The 17,103-nt window shown below is 42.3% G+C and overlaps 1 pseudogene; it reads right to left on the bottom strand.

Moving 5' to 3' along the window:
* Nucleotides 1-2,447: 2,447 nt before the first annotated feature.
* On the bottom strand, nucleotides 2,448-2,760 carry LOC130542078 (10 kDa heat shock protein, mitochondrial-like; annotated as a pseudogene).
* Between the last annotated feature and the right edge of the window lie 14,343 nt (nucleotides 2,761-17,103).

The raw sequence follows: 17,103 nt of genomic DNA on the forward strand, positions 1-17,103 counted from the left end.
TATCTCAAAAATGGCTTTTTATAAATTTATGAGGCTAGCTTAGGCACAAATACAGGCAAAGGATCCGGTTTTGAGAAACATGTCTGTCCTCCCCTCCTGCCTTCCCCCCTTCATTTAGCAAATATCTATTGACTGCCTGTACCAGGCACTACCCAGGGCTGTGGCAACGGGCTGTTAAAAGCCACAGGGCCTGTCCTCAAGGACTAATGGGTCACCTGCCCCCTTCCCTACCCACTCTTGCACTACCACCCCCAGCTCCCACCTAAGAACTTTTTTTAGGAGTTAATTGAACCCAAAGCAGAAACTCCAGTTACCAGATTGTTGAATCTCAGGGTCTTGGGATAACTTCTAGTACAATATTCCTCAAAGCACTTTCTCCAACTATATTCTTGGGTTCCGAATATAGGAAATATATTCACTATTAAGAATATAGTTATAGGGGCCCCTGGGTGGCTTAGTTGACTAAGCAACCACCTTCAGCTCAGGCCATGATCCCAGGGTCCCGGCATCGAGCCCCAAACAGGGCTCCCTGTTCGGTAGGGAGTCTGCTTTTCCCTCTGTCCCTCCCGCTGCTCGTGCTCTCTCTCTCCCCCAAATAAAATTTTTAAAAAATCTTTTTAAAAAAGAATATAACTAGGGGCGCCTGGGTGGCACAGCGGTTGAGCGTCTGCCTTCGGCTCAGGGCGTGATCCCGGCGTTCTGGGATCGAGCCCCACATCGGGCTCCTCTGCTATGAGCCTGCTTCTTCCTCTCCCGCTCCCCCTGCTTGTGTTCCCTCTCTCACTGGCCGTCTCTCTCTGTGTCAAATAAATAAATAAAATCTTAAAAAAAAAAAAAAAGAATATAACTAGGGGCACCTTGGTGGAGCAGTTGTTAAGCGTCTGCCTTCGGCTCAGGGCCTGATCCCAGCATTCTGGGATCGAGCCCCGCATCAGGCTCCTATGCTAGGTGCCTGCTTCTTCCTCTCCCACTCCCCCTGCTTATGTTCTCTCTCTTGCTGGCTGTCTCTGTCAAATAAATAAATAAAATCTTAAAAAAAAAAAAAAGAAAAAATATAACTATATAGAATGAAGCTAAGAATATTCAGGCTGGGAAAACAGCACATCAAGAAATCAAAGGCAATCTATAAAACTTTCAGTTGTGTATTATTTCTAAAATATGTTTTGTCTTTATAACTGATAAAATAATTCCACCAAAAAAAAAAAATCACAAATGCAGGTTGATTGTTTCGGTTTGACATTTGGTGTAACATTTCTTTTTTTTTTTTTTTTTTAAGATTTTATTTATTTATTTGACAGACAGAGAGACAGTGAGAGAGGGAACACAAGCAGGGGGAGTGGGAGAGGAAGAAGCAGGCTCCTAGTAGAGGAGCCTGATGCGGGGCTCGATCCCAGAACACCAGGATCATGCCCTGAGCCGAAGGCAGACGCTTAACGACTGAGCCACCCAGGCGCCCCTGGTGTAACATTTCTTAAAATGAGGGCTACAGACACAGGGGCGAGGGGTGCATATTTGGGGGAGACTATGTATTCCCAGTTTGAGAAACCAACATAAGGTAGTGGATCCTAAAGCTGGCTTTATGTTAGAGTCTTCTGGGGATTTCTGTAAAAATACACCTGCCTGGCTCTATCCCAGACCTACTAAATTAGAATCTCTACAAGTGAGCCAAGGAATCTGAATTTTCACATGCTCTCCGAGTGATCCTGATGATTGGCTCTTTTGAGAACCATTGGTCAAGGAGTTCCTTTACTTCTCTCCATCATTAATGCTTAAATCCATTAATTAATGCTTAAATCCATTCTACAATTTCCTAACAAACACTCCTCCTGTGTTAGCTTGTCTCCCCCAGTGAGGGGCAGATTACTTTCCTCTGAGTCAGCTCATTCTGTCGTAGACATCATTGTTGTTGATTTTTTTTCTTGCATTGAGCTGAACTCCCTTTCCCTCAAGCTTTACCTAAGGGTCAGTGAGGCAATACAGAGAACAAATGTAGATCAGAACTTGGAAAATTATTATTAAACAATAATATTTGTTAATAATAATAACCCTCTTAAGACACCCTGTCTCTAAAAGTCTGGTAATTCTTAGAGGGATTTTTTGACACAAAATCCCAGACTCAACACACTATGTTCTATATATTAGGACTGATTCTTATAGGCTTTATTTAATCATAACGATTCATAAACTGTGGTCTGGCTGGACTCCTAGGAAGTATCTACTATTTTCTTTAGGAAATTTTGGGGAAAAATATGTAAAAATATAGGTACAAGGATTGTGTCTGAGGAATGGAATTTGTTAAGGAACATAGCTTTTATATTTTTCTCGTGATGAAGTTTCTTTGGTTACCATTGGTTTAGGATAAAGGAGAGTCGTGAGAATTATTTACATGAGGAAGGATTTCACAGCTTCACTGGAGTGGGCAGCTTCACTTTTGCCATTTCAGTGATTTATTTCAGTACGTACTTTCCGAGAATGTCGCCGTCTCCAAATAAGAAATAATCCTTGTCGTCTGGAACGGCTTTGGTGCCTCCATGTTCTGGGAAAAGAACTTTATCGCCAACTTCTGTGCTGACTGGTTGACTCTCTCCACCCTTTCCTTCAGAGCCCGATCCAGCAGCTACTACTGTCGCTTGCAGTGTTTTTCCTCGGGATTTTTCCAGGAAGTATTATGCCTCCTTTAGTTACAGTCTCAGCTGCATGGCTTTCAACTCAAATTTGGTCAAACAGGGGAAGAAACTTCCCAAACGCCCGTCCTGCCATGACTGCAGCCTCCGCAGTTTGTACTCTGGTCTCTGGAGGTGCCAGGTCAACGAGACCTGCAGTCTGACCCTCAGGCCACACAAATGTGGGGGAAAAAAAGTCCCACGAGGAGTCTTTTGATTTTATCTTCAAATTCTTGAAATTTTTCCGATATTGTTTTTCTCCTATCATCCCTCATCCTTCCCTCTCTTCCTCCCTGCTTTCTTGGGGCTTGTCAACAAGTATTTAGTCTTTCTCCTATGGGGCAGGGGAGAGGCTGGAGGAGGAGAGCCAGTTTGGATTTACTACAGCAACCTAGGCCTGAATAGAAGGTAGGGTAGGGGCAATGAGGGGGGAAAGAAGAGACAGAAAGGAGAGTCAGGGAGGGAGACATGCCAGGAGGGAATCACCACGTGGATACAGGGGCACAGGAGGTGGGGGAGGGAAAATTTACTCCAAGATTTGGAGGCAAGGGGGAGTGATAGGCAGAAATGGCAAGATCTAAAGGAGTGGATGCTGAGGAGAAGATAATACATTTAGACATACTGGTTTGAAGAACCGGTGGAGGGTGTTTAATAAGCTTTTGTAATGTAGTGCTGGAATTTAGGACCAAGGTTAGGACAGAGGAAAAAAGCCTTAAGCCAAAGTAATAAACCTCAAGGACTGAAAGGGAAGGCATCAGTGAGAAGGTTGGGGGAGTATGCTGGCAGAGGTAATCTCTCTCAGAGCTTCTAGAATAAGAAGTGAGAGTCCACATCCAGTGATCCCTATTTAGTAATCCTTTGCTTATAATCTCATAACACCAATGTCTTAGGGTCAAATTCCCTTCTAGTTAAAGTTTTCCTGATTTTCTGCTACATTTTCTATGTAGATTTATCTTAGATTTTTACAAGAAATTTTACTTTTCCTCGGGATTGATAAATTTTCCTTTCGGAAACTTTGATAAACTTCCTTTCGGTGACCTATTTTTTTTTCACTGTAGTCATTTTCTGCCCAAACTATGTAAGTTGTTTAGTCTGTCCTACAGCAAGTTCTTTGTCTTTATAATTCTTTTTTTTTAAATGTGGTAAAGTACATGTAGCATAAAATTTACCATCTTAAGCATTAAAGAAGCACCGAAATTTCAGTGGCATTAAGTTCACTCACATTGTGCAGTCACCACCATCATCCATTCTTAGAACCTTTCTCATCTTGCGAAACTGAAACCTGTACTATTAAACACTAACTCTCCAGGGGCGCCTGGGTGGCACAGCGGTTAAGCGTCTGCCTTCGGCTCAGGGCGTGATCCCGGCGTTATGGGATCGAGCCCCACATCAGGCTCCTCCGCTATGAGCCTGCTTCTTCCTCTCCCACTCCCCCTGCTTGTGTTCCCTCTCTCGCTGGCTGTCTCTATCCTGTCGAATAAATAAATAAAATCTTTAAAAAAAAACAACACTAACTCCCCAATCTCCCCTCCCCCTGGCCCCTGGCAACCACCATTCTACTTTCTACGACATTAGGTACCTCATCTAAGTGGACTCACACAGTATTTGTCCTTGTGTGACTGGCTTATTTCACTCAGCATCATGTCCTCCAGGTTCATCCACATGGTAGCTGTGTCTGACTTTCCTTTTTTTTTTTTTTTAGGCGGAATAACATTCCATTGTATGGATATGACACGTTGTGTTTGTTCATGCATCCATCGATGGATACTTGTGTTGCTTTCACTTTTTGGCTATTGTAAACACAGCTGCTACCGACATGGGTATATAAATACCTCTTTGATATGCTGGGGTGCACACTCTTCTATTACTCGGTACCTCTTCAGTTATTTGGGGGTATATACTGGGTCATATGGTACATCTATGTTGGTGGCTTTTTGGGGGTGGGGGGTGGACTGCCATACTATTTTCTGTAGTGGCTGCACCATTTTATAGTCCCACCAACAGTGCCCCAAAATTCCAATTTCTCCACATCCTCGCCAACACTTGTTATTTTGTTTGTTTATTTGTTTGCTTTTTTAATAGTAGCCATCCTAATAGGTGTGAGGTGACATCTCATTGTGGTTCTGATGTGCATTTCCCTAACGATTCATGAGCTGAGCATCTTTTCATGTATCTGTTGGCCGTTCTTCCTTGGAGAAATTTCTAGTCAAGTCTTTAGTTCATTTTTTAAATCACGTGTTTGCTTTTTTGTTGCTGTTGAGTTGCCCATGTTATTCTTGATGGTCGTGTTTCTCTAAGTAATTTCTTTTTAAAAAACATTATTTATTTGAGAGAGAGAGTGAGGGAATGAGGAGGGGCAGAGGCAGAGGGAGCCTGATACGGGACTCAATTCCCAGGACCCTGGGATCATGACCCGAGCCAAAGGCAGACGCTTAACTGACTGAGCCACCCAGGCGCCCCTCTCTAAGTAATTTCTGTCCTCCTCTTCCTTTTTTTTTTTTTTAGTTTTTCATATTTTGCCAGCAAAGCGTGTAGCTTCTTTGAACTCTGTTGTGTAGTTTCAGTGTTTATTTAGGAGTGAAAACAACTTAAAAAATAAAAATAGAAGAAAGCAATAGAAATGCAGTAGCTTCCAACTGCAATCTGGTGAATTATTACGTTTCACCAGCAAGTCTTAGAAAAAGGAATTTTTTGACTCATGTAAGCTGAAAAGTATAGGGGAAGAGCTGATTCACTGATTTAAAGCTTAACGTGGGGCTCCAGCAAAGTCACCCAGATCCACCTCTTGGCTCTGCTTCCTCTGAGTCTTTTCCATTTTGAGACAGCCTTTCCCAGTGTGGTTGCCAATGGCAACTCTCTTCTTTTTCCTCCTCCTCTTTCGCCACTTCCTCCTCTCCCCCCTCCTCTTTTCCTTCAGTAAACTTTATTTTGACATAATTACAGATTTACGGAAGAGTCATGAGAATAGGAAAGAATCCCTTTATATCCTCTGTAAAGGAAGACTCAATTCCTGTGTGTCTCCTTTACTCTCGACACTACTCCCACATTTCACTTCTGACACCGAGGTGTGCTAGTTTTTACACACATTAAGCAATTCTGCAGCATCACCTGGGTGTCCTTCAAGTTAACTCGATTCTGACACTAACTGGAGAGAGTGGCAGATCCCACAGTGAAGGGCTCAGTCCCACAAGACTGTTTCCCTGGTTTCACGTGTCAATCACGATTCACCTGTTTCTCACCAACCAGCTATAAATTGAAGGTTCCCATGACCCCCTTCTCAAGTTTAATCACCTTGTTAGAGTCACTTGCAGAACTCAGAGAAACATTTACTTCCATTTGCTCGTTTATTATAAAGGATATTATAAAGGATACAGATGAATAGCCGGATGATGAGATATATAGGGTGAGGTCTGGAAGGGTCCTGAGGACAAGAGTTTCTGTCCCCGTGGAACTGGGGTGCAAAACCATGGATGCTTTCACCAACCCTAAAGCTCCTCAAGCTTTGTTGTTCAAGAGTTTTTATAGAGCTTCATCTTCAGCCCCCTCACCTTTCCAGAGGTTGGTGGGCGTGGCTGAAATTTCCAACCCTCTAATTACTTGGTCTCTCTGGTGACCAGCTCCATCCTCAGGCTAGTTTTGGGGCCCAGCCTAAGTCAGCTCTTTAGCATAAACTGAGATATGCTCAAGAGGGGCCTGTGATGAATGACAAAATGCCGTGGGTTTTCAGAATTCTGTCCCAGGAACCATGGATGAAGACCAAAAGTATCTCTTATTACACCACACCCTTTAACCAAGTTCCTCCACTGCTAACGTTTTATTCCCTTTGCTTTACCATTCTTTTTCTTGTCCCCAACTTTAATCTATTACCTCTGCGTGTCTGTGTGTGTATAAGGTAATTTTTCCTGAACCATGGGTGAGTTGCAGATGTGATAACCCTTTATGCCCAACACTTCAGTGTGTATTACCTAAAAATAAGGATATCAACCTCAATACAGTTATCAAAATACAATGATCAAAATCCAGATATTAAAGTTGATAAAATATCAGCTAATGCACACACCTTATTCCAATTTCACTAATTGTCCTGGTAACATCTTTTATAGACAAAGAAAACCACAGATCATAAATTGCATCCTGTTGTCAGTCTTTTTAGGTAATGCTGAATTCCCCTCTGTAAGGCTGGAACATCTTGCACTCTCACCAGCAATGCATGATAACAGTAGCTCTATTCTTTTTTTTTATTTGAATTCAATTAGCCAACATATAATACATTATTAGTTTTTAATGTAATGTTCAATGATTCAATGGTTGTGGAAAACATGCAGTCCTCATCATATCACGTGCCCTCCTTAATGTCCATCACCCGGTTACCCCATCCCCCACCCACCTCCCCTCCAGCGACCCTCAGTTTGTTTCCCGGAGTCAAGAGTCTCATATGGTTTGTCTTCTTCTCTGATTTCTTCCCATTCAGTTTTCCCCCCGTCCCCTATGATCCTCTGTGCTGTTTCTTATATTACACATATGGGTGAAACCATATGATAATTATCTTTCTCTTATTGATTTATTTCACTCAGCATAATACCTTCCAGTTCCATCCATGTTGCTGTAAATGGTAAGTATTCATCCTTTCTGATGGCTGAATAATATTCCATTGCATATGTGTGTGTGTGTGTGTGTGTGTGTGTGTGTGTGTATTCACATCTTTATCCATTCACATCTTCTGAGAAAGAATCCAGTAAGGTCCAGGTCACTCATCAATTTTTTTGAATTGAGTCTTTTATGCCCTGATTGGTCCAATTTGGGTCATGTGTTCTTTCCTGAACCAATTACTGTTGTCAGGGGAAGTAGACAGTACTGATTAGCTTAGCCTGGGTTACACATCACTCCCTGGGAGCCCATGGCTGTATTCAGGGCTGGGCTCAGACTGGGGGGCGGGCTGGTTTGCCACGGCAGAATTGGAATACTATTTCTACAGAATAGAACTGGATGAAAGCAACAAAAACAGCAACAAATATCCAATACATTCTCCCCATAATGGGTGCCTCATGGTCACACATACCAAAACAATAAATGCCTACCATGTGTGGTGAAAGTGAGAGATAACAAAAACCAGAACATAGGTAGATCCCCACCTAATTTTTCATGTTCATGCAGTAAATATTTTAATATCTCTTCTCTTATTTGTAGCACCACTTACTCTGAGAGATATTTTGGTCTGTCTAATTTTGTTTTATTTTTCAGCTGAACTAACTCTCAGCTCTAGGTAGCAGTAGGAAATTGCATATTTATCCTACCTTTGCAAAGTATGTACTAAAAAATAATTGAAAAATAATTGAAATAATTTCACTAAATGTTACTCAAGTAAATAAACATAAGCCCAGTTTTTGCTTTTGTTGTTGTTCTAACCTACAGGTCTTTTTGAAACTGTGATCTGTCTAAAAGAACTTGCAGATATTTTTCTCTCAGTTTCACAAAAGAACAAACAAACAAACTGTCATTGTTAGAATGTTTATTTTCCTGCCTTTGCAAATGACAGAGGATTTTCATCTTGCACAGAAACTAGAGGGCTCTTGGTGTAGGGTGATGATTTGTGGCTGTTCCACACTTCTTCTCATGCTTGTTTTTCTTTGGATTGTAAAGCTTCTAAATGATCAATTGCCATCATAACAGACCCTATGGAAGTTGTGCTCCCCAGGACAGTTTCTTTAAGCCCAGAAGCATTAACCCTCCCAGATGTATCTGCACCAGGACAAATGGATCTCTTGTTTTACATCCAAAGAGTATTTGGGAAAATATTTTTCGAACCTAAGTAGTTAGTGTACTTTGAAGAACACACATCTTATTCCCGTAGTCATCAAACATCAAAAAGTCCTACCATTCCTTGATGTAGGAATGTACTCATTTTTATTTTCCGTAATTAACTTCTTATTTTCCACTCAACAGAGTTCAGAAATACCTTAAAAAACCAAACCAAAACAAAACAAAAGAATCCAATTTAAACCAGTATCTCTCCATTCTTAATCAACAATTGGACAAATAATTAAGAAGTTGTGGTCCATATATACAATGGAATATTACTCAGCCATCAGAAAGAACGAGTTCTCAACATTTGCTACAACATGGACGGCACTGGAGGAGATAATGCTAAGTGAAATAAGTCAAGCAGAGAAAGACAATTATCATATGATTTCTCTCATCTATGGAACATAAGAACTAGGATGATCAGTAGGGGAAGAAAGGGATAAAGAAAGGGGGGTAATCAGAAGGGGGAATGAAACATGAGAGACTATGGACTATGAGAAACAAACTGAGGGCCTCAGAGGGGAGGGGGGTGGGGGAATGGGATAGGCTGGTGATGGGTAGTAAGGAGGGCACGTATTGCATGGTGCGCTGGGTGTTATACACAACTAATGAATCATCGAGCCTTACATCGAAAACCGGGGATGTACTGTATGGTGACTAACATAAGAAAATAAAAAATCATTATAAATACTTAAAAAAAAAACCAAAAAAACAATTGGACAAATATTAAACAGAGGAAACTCAGTGATGATCTAGCCTGCATCTTTCCCTTCTTGTAGATCTGAAGGAGAAAAATGCAGAGGAGTGTTTTAGGGAGGTGTTAGAGGATGCAGGGAAGGGGCATGAGCCCTGGGATATGGACACAGGACACCTGGGTCCTAAGGTGGCTGTGTAACCACAGCCAAGCCACAGATACTTTCTGGAAGTTGGACCATGATATATAAAAAAAACCCCCACAAAAACCCAAAAACTTCAGAATTTAGTACCAAAGTCATAATTCCCAGAAGTGACAAAGGGCGTCTTCCTGAAAAAAATAACCGTAAATTTGTGATCTCATAATTCAGATTGCCCGGATAGATGTTATTCGTATAAATTTCCCTAGTATAATGATAAAATGTTTCCTTTCATATGGATACTTTTATTCCTTTTGAGAGGGGAAGGGAAGAAGGCAGATTCCTGTGACCAAGCTCTCTTCACCCAACACAAGGTAAACTTGAGGCTGTTTCTTAATAGGGAAGATAAGCCTTAGGAAAAGAAAGGGAAGACAGATGACCTATTCCTTTAAAAACAATCGATCTGACTTCAGATTGATGGGGCATGGGAAGATCAGCTGAGGCTTTGAAGCGATACTGGCTACCTTTCCAGAAAATTTCTTATCCCAAATTAAACAGCAATTATGCCTTGGAACCCATTATTTGGGGCCTATATTTTATTTTCTGTAAAACTGGATTAAAATGTGGAAGAATTTTGAAGTAAAAAAGAAACAGAACGGGACAAAATAGTTCCTAAAACCTCTTTAAAATAAAACAAGTGGTCAAAATCAATTTCTAGAATTCCAGCTGGCAACTCTGGATAGTCTCATTACAGACCAGAGGAATTGTTTTGATAAACATCCACCAGGTCCGAAGGCTTTGCCTCCAGGTCTTAATTAAAAAATTATCCTTAAAAAAAAAAAGGGGGGGGGCGCCTGGGTGGCACAGCAGTTAAGCGTCTGCCTTCGGCTCAGGGCGTGATCCCGGCGTTACGGGATCGAGCCCCACATCAGGCTCCTCCGCTATGAGGCTGCTTCTCCCTCTCCCACTCCCCCTGCTTGTGTTCCCTCTCTCGCTGGCTGTCTCTCTCTGTCGAATGAATAAATAAAATCTTTAAAAATAAATAAATAAAAATAAAAAATAAAAAATTATCCCACAGTGCATGTTCATTATTTTTTAGGGCAAACCGTATCTCAAATTTTCCCTATGTTACTACCACTTAGCCTAGAAGCTACACTTAACTGACCCCTGTCGCTCCAAAAATAAAATAATTTAACCACCAAGAAATGTCTTGGGAGGGATTCTTATTAGAGAATAGTTATTCATTCATATAAATCTTAATAAGAGCATCTGGGCATGCAGTCATGAACCAAAACAATGGCTCCGATCTCATGAAGCTGGATTCTAATGAGGAGAGACCCACAATAAACAAGGATATAACATCAGCTGAAGACAGGTGCTACCAAGAAAAATAAAGCATCATATAATGCAAAGAGCAGGCGGGGTTCATGCATTCCATTTAGGTAGAGTGAAGACCTGTCTGATAAGGTGACATTTGAACAGAGGCCTGAATGAAGGGAGGGAGGGAAACATGAGGTCATCTAGAACAAGAGTTTGCCATTTTTTTCTGTGCGAGGACAGACAGCAAGTATTTTTGGCTTTGCAGACCATATGGTCTCTGCTGCAGCTCTTCGACTTCACCCTTGGGGCGAGAAAGCAGCCATGGACAGCATAAATGAACAGGGGAGGCTATGTCCCACCAATCCCATACTTATGGACAGTAAAATTTAAATTTCATGTACTTTTCATGTGTTACAAAATATGATTTTTCTTTTGTCTTTTCTAACCATTTTATTTTTTTTTTAAATATTTTATTTATTTATTCGACAGAGATAGAGATAGCCAGAGAGAGAGGGAACACAAGCAGGGGGAGTGGGAGAGGAAGAAGCAGGCCCACAGCGGAAGAGCCTGATGTGGGGCTCGATCCCATAACGCCAGGATCACGCCCTGAGCCGAAGGCAGACGCCCAACCGCTGTGCCACCCAGGCGCCCCCTTTTCTAACCATTTTAAAATGTAAAAAACATTCTTGGCTCAGAGGCCCTACAAAAATAAGCTATGGGCTTGGTTTGCTGACTTCTGATCTGTGATCCCTGACCCCAAGTAAACACTCCAGGAGAGGGAAGAATCAGGCCTTGAAGCAGGAGCATGCATAACTTGATGATTAAAAGCAAAGGAAAGTTCCATCCAGAGGCATCAATGAGTAGTCATTATGCGAGAGAGCCCCTATAGTCATTACAAATTATTTTTACCTGGATATGTCAAGCTTCTAACTGTTAAGTATCTTTAGGACCAAGATGTGTTCTATTGGTCTCCCTTCAGAAGACAGATCTCACATTTCAGAGGGGTGGATGGATCTGGAGAAACTTCTCAGAGGAAGTAGGTTTTGAACTGGTTTGGCTTTGAAAAATGAGCCATGTTTTAACAGACAGGCCTGGACAAAGACAGGGAAAGAATTTTCTAGTTAGAGAAACAACCTGAATAAAGGCCCGATAGAAAGTAGGAGAGTAGCATCTTGTGGATTACAGGTCCTTTTGGTCCTGTTCCAAGTACTCTGTATGTGCGTGCATGTGTGTGTGTGTGTGTGCATGTGCATGTGCGTGTGTGCGTGTGTGTGTGTGCATGTGTGCGTGTGTGTGCATGTGCGTGTGTGTGTGCGTGCATGTGTGTGCATGTGCGTGTGTATGCGTGCATGTATGTGCGTGTGTGTGCGTGCATGTGTGTGTGCGCATGTGCGTGTGTGTGCGTGTGCGCGTGTGTGTGCGTGCGTGTGTGTGCATGTGTGCGTGTGTGTGCATGTGCGTGTGTGTGTGCGTGCATGTATGTGCGTGTGTGTGCGTGCATGTGTGTGTGCGCATGTGCGTGTGTGTGCATGTGCACGTGTGTGTGCATGTGTGTGTGTGTGTGTGTGTATGTGTGCGTGTGTGTGTGTGTGTGTGTGTTGCATATCCCTACACCTTGAAATACAAGCCTCCAAACAATGGTTCTCAAATTCGGGCCTGCATCATAATCACCTGGACGGCTTATCAAAACCATTGCTAGACCCCACCTGAGGGTCTCTGGTTCAGCAGGTCTGGAGAGGAGCCTGAGAATGTGCATTCCTAGTAAGTTCCCAGGTGAGGCTGATGCTGCTGGTCCTAGGACCCCACCTGGAAAACCACCGGCCTGAAGGGTCGTCTGCTACAGAGGAAGGGTGGGATCTGGCAATCATCTATTCCCTGGCTTTCAAAATGGGGTAGTGCCTGACCAGCTGTGGAATCCATGCCCATCATAGACTTCCTTATGCATGAATTCCGTTCCGCTCCTGACTTCTTTCCTGCGACTATTTAGAAGGGCTTAAAATGTGTACACGTTTCATATGATGCTTCTGCTTCCAGATTAAAAAAAAAAAAAAAAGCCATAGAGACATGTTTTTTGCCATCCACAGCAAAGCAATAACATGGAGTAGCATACATCACACCAAGCATTCAGAGACTTCTAGGGTGTCTCCAGAGAGACAAAGGAAACTGGAGACATTTTGGAATTGACTAATGCAGTGAGTTTGTGTATCTTTCTCATGAATTACAGCCCAAGATTCAACTTAAATTCTCCAGCAGCTAAGACTATCATAATTAAGTTTCTTACTATGCATACTATTGATTCTTCTGTCATAACCATTCTTTAAGACTGGCAGGTAGCAAAATTAAGTAACACATTATTTCTTTGAACTCATTCACTTGCACCAAATTTCCAGGGATTAGCAAAAAATCCAGAAGGTAGGCAATTAGAAGATCAATACGCTCCAAAAGAAATATGTATTTTTAAAATGGAGAATACCAAAAATAAAAATTCTCCTTTGTGTTCCAAAATTAAACAGTGAAAAGTGAAGTGAAACGTCCACATGTATTTGGAAGTGGCACTTCAAAAATAATCAAGTGAAGGGGTGCCTGGGTGGCTCAGTTGGTTAAGCTCCTGACTTGTTTTTGGCTCAGGTCATGATCTCTGGGTCGTGGGATTGAGCCCCATGTCAGGCTCCTTGCTCAATGGGGAGTCTGCTTGAGATTCTCTCTCTCCCTCTCCCTCTGCCCCTCCCCCAACTCTCTAAAATAAATAATCTTTTTTTTTTTAATCAAGTTAATACTGAACTAAAACCTAATTACGAATATGGAGAAAAAACTCAAAGTTTGAAGGATCAGAATAACCTCTGTACATTGAGTTTGCTGTTGGCTGGTCTCTGCTAAGGAATAAGGCCCTATTTACAAATTATTTACAAATTCTGTGGCCTTACCAGCTAAGGTTTATGTCTCACGACCCTGCCCCATACCCCCAGCTATGGCTTAGTGGGCATTTGATCCAAAGGTGACCCATCTCAGGCAGGCCAGCAACCTATGATGTTGGAGAGACTGGGTCAGCTGGCTGTGAGAGCCACGTGAGGGCTCACTGTGGACCAAAGGCAAAGTGAGGGTATGAAGAAGCCCAGTGGTAAAAAGAGGAGGACAGGGTGGGCAGACTCACAGGAAAGAAGTAGAGAGGCCATCAGTTAGAGATCACGTGGCCACTACTGGAGAAAGGGACAGACTTGTTCTGGGTGGTTCTTTAGTCCCAGTATATGTGTATTCTTAGAGTCAACTACCTTTTCCTTGCGATAACTCACTCATGTGAGTTTCTTTAAAGGGACCTGATGCAAACAGCACCTGTGTTTATAATTATTACTATTATTTCTAACTACGAAAGCAGCAAAACTTTTATTTTAAAACATTTCAGCACATCTACTGGGAAAGAATGGTTTAGAAGCAGGCATGAATCTCAGTTCTGTGCGGTCTGAAGCTTGCACAGGTTGGGTGGCTATCTTTAAGAAAAGAAATGCCAAAGTACCCATAAAAAATAGGTAGAGGGCCCTGGAAGAGGAGACCCATGTAGGTGAGGGGCCTTAAAGCCTGAGCTTAACTTTATGGTAACTTCCAGTCCATTTAGAAGTGAGAACATGGTCCAAAGGGGCAATGTGAGCTTAGACACTTCTGTCTCCAACAACGACGTTTAATTTAAGTAAAAAGTGCCCCCCAGAAAATTACATTATACCACCGGCGTGCTTTACTTCAGTGTTTTTAAGCCTTAGCTAAAGAACTATTCGTGGGCATGACTGGCACTTTGTAAAGGATGAACTAGACTAGGAGAGAGTAGAAAATATCAGGGTGCATCACATGATATCAGGAAACAATTGTTCTGTGAGACTTTTGTTTCAGTTTTATACTTAAAATGCCAGTGATTCTCAGGATCTCTTCATAGCCTCAAAATATAGGCGGGACCTCCCAAAGTGTTTTGCTTGTGTGGGATATATCTATTGATATTTGCTGTATTAGAAATTAAAATTGAGAATTAAATACATATATTGATATTTTATCTATCTATCAATCTCTCTATATTTTAGACTAGTCAAGTGCAGTTGCGAGAAGGGGGAAAGAGTAGAACAAAGCGTTCGAGCTGTAACTAACTATGAACGATCAATAGAGGTAACTCACTACCTTTGGACCAGACTAAAATATATTAATTTCTTAATTTATTATAACTTGTGGTCACCCCAAAGAGGCAGGATGAGCCCAACAGCTGTCACAATGGACAGGGTGTTTCGGTGGTGACCGCCACCAAGAGTCTCTCTTCTCGTGCTTTGGCTTGCCAACTGGCTCCGCTGCCCGCTGCTGAGCACGGATTTTTTTTTTTTTAAGATTTTATTTATTTATTTGACAGAGAGAGAGGCAGCGAGAGGGAACACAAGCAGGAGGAGTGGGTGGGAAAAGGAGAAGCAGGCTTCCCGCTGAGCAGGGAGCCCGATGCGGGGCTTGATCCCAGAACGCTGGGATCATGACCTGAGCCGAAGGCAGACGCTTAATGACTGAGCCACCCAGGCGCCTCTGAGCACGGATTTTGAGCTGCCTTCTGGCCAGAATGTTCTGTGAGCTGTGCTGCTGCCTGCTGGGGACACTTGCACTTTGAACTGTGCTACTTTGTGCTGCGTTTGCTGTGTCCTACCGAGGCTCTGTTAGAGACGCAACCAACCCAAGTGGAAAGTTTCGATAATTTGTGTTCAGGGACTGGATTGAGACCCTCTTTAAAGTAGCCTCTCTAAAGTAGCCTGGGTCATATGTCTCAGCCTTTGCCAGATGCTATCATGCTGGAGGACCCCTTGGCTACCTGGGGAACCCCTGGGGATGAATAGAGTGAGTAACAGTGGGAGTTTATGGACCAGCACTGCCATCATCACACATGAGGGAGCTTGCTGGAGAGTTGCTGGCTTCCATCCCTTTACTGGGACATCCCTTCTTAAGGATGGGACACAAGGGACAGCACAATTAGCTGCACTACAGGCAGTCATCTTAGCACTGGTCCCTGGCCAACAACTGACCCCACCTGCACATTTTTACAGGTACTAGGGTCATTCGTTGTCAGTGCTCAGCCATCTGGCCCGGCGAATGGCAGTAACAATTCCTTATCCAAGGCCACATCCTTATGGTTAAAGAACTCTGGAAATCCATTGCTAACAGACACCCAAATTATAATGAAGGTCACACATAACTCTGTACATACTAAAACCACAATATGAGGCTTTACTAAGACATTCCTTTGCAGTTCTAAACTTTACTGATAGTGACCAAGGCACACATTTCACTTTGCAAAATACACGATGCTGGGACCTTGAACAAAGTCTTCAACTGAGCTCCCTAACCAGATTCAAGCTACAGGTTTCATAGAGTCTGTCATAGCTTATCTGTTATAAATTCACGTGCGGTTAAATGAACCATGACATTTTCAGTTATTAGTCAAATATCAGGAATGAATTTTAATAATCAGTCTGATTCCATTTTTGATATTTGCGTGCTGAGATCTTTCAACCTCCGCCCCTCACATTTCCCTCTTGCACACATCTGGGAAGGCAATAAGAAGGCTCATGAGCTCCTTCTCTTCGTGCCAACAAAGAATTCAGACCACACAATATCTGGTCCATAGGAGGGAACCCTTGCTCCAGCCCCACTTCCTAACTACGATAAAACTCCAAGCCAGTCACCTCCCCTGCTTTCTCAAGCCACGTGTGGACCATCCTGGGAGCCTGCCCTGCTCTTTCCAGAAACCCTCATTATATGAGTAATAAATTGCTTTATGTCCTCTTGGTGTATGTGTGATGTATCTGTCTAAAAAGCTGAGCCAAATTTTGGCTGTGGGGTCCGTATATCTCCAAAGGGTGACCACAACAATACCAAATATAAACAAAAATAAAGGTAACATGTTAAGTTAAAAAATATTTTTAAAAATAAATATTTTTTAAAACAGGAAAAAATTCAGTGAGGAGAATGGCATTTTTACATTTTGGGGGAGAAATCTCTTTGATGCCTAGTTTAATGGAAGACACTTTGATTCTCATATTCTTCATTCAGTTTATTGCAATGTGCTTCTCTGGTTAAAGTGTTTGAAGAAAATTCATCCTCACTGTTATCTAGTGGGAAAGAGGAAGAGTATTTTAATAACAACTTTAGATAATCGTAGCTATTTTTGATACTGCCCCAGACTTGATAAGTGGGAGTTTCCTAAGTGGCAGTGTGGAACCTGAAACCATATCAATGTACCTTTCATGCTTTGCTACATTAAAATCCATCCTGCATTTTGAATGGATCTTTTACCCATGCATGTTTTTTTTTTAAAGATTTTATTTATTTATTCGACAGAGATAGAGACAGCCAGCGAGAGAGGGAACACAGCAGGGGAGTGGGAGAGGAAGAAGCAGGCTCATAGCGGAGGAGCCTGATGTGGGGCTCGATCCCACAACGCTGGGATCACACCCTGAGCCGAAGGCGGATGC

This window comes from Ursus arctos, unplaced genomic scaffold, assembly GCF_023065955.2.
Source record: "Ursus arctos isolate Adak ecotype North America unplaced genomic scaffold, UrsArc2.0 scaffold_3, whole genome shotgun sequence".
NCBI classification, from domain to species: domain Eukaryota; kingdom Metazoa; phylum Chordata; class Mammalia; order Carnivora; family Ursidae; genus Ursus; species Ursus arctos.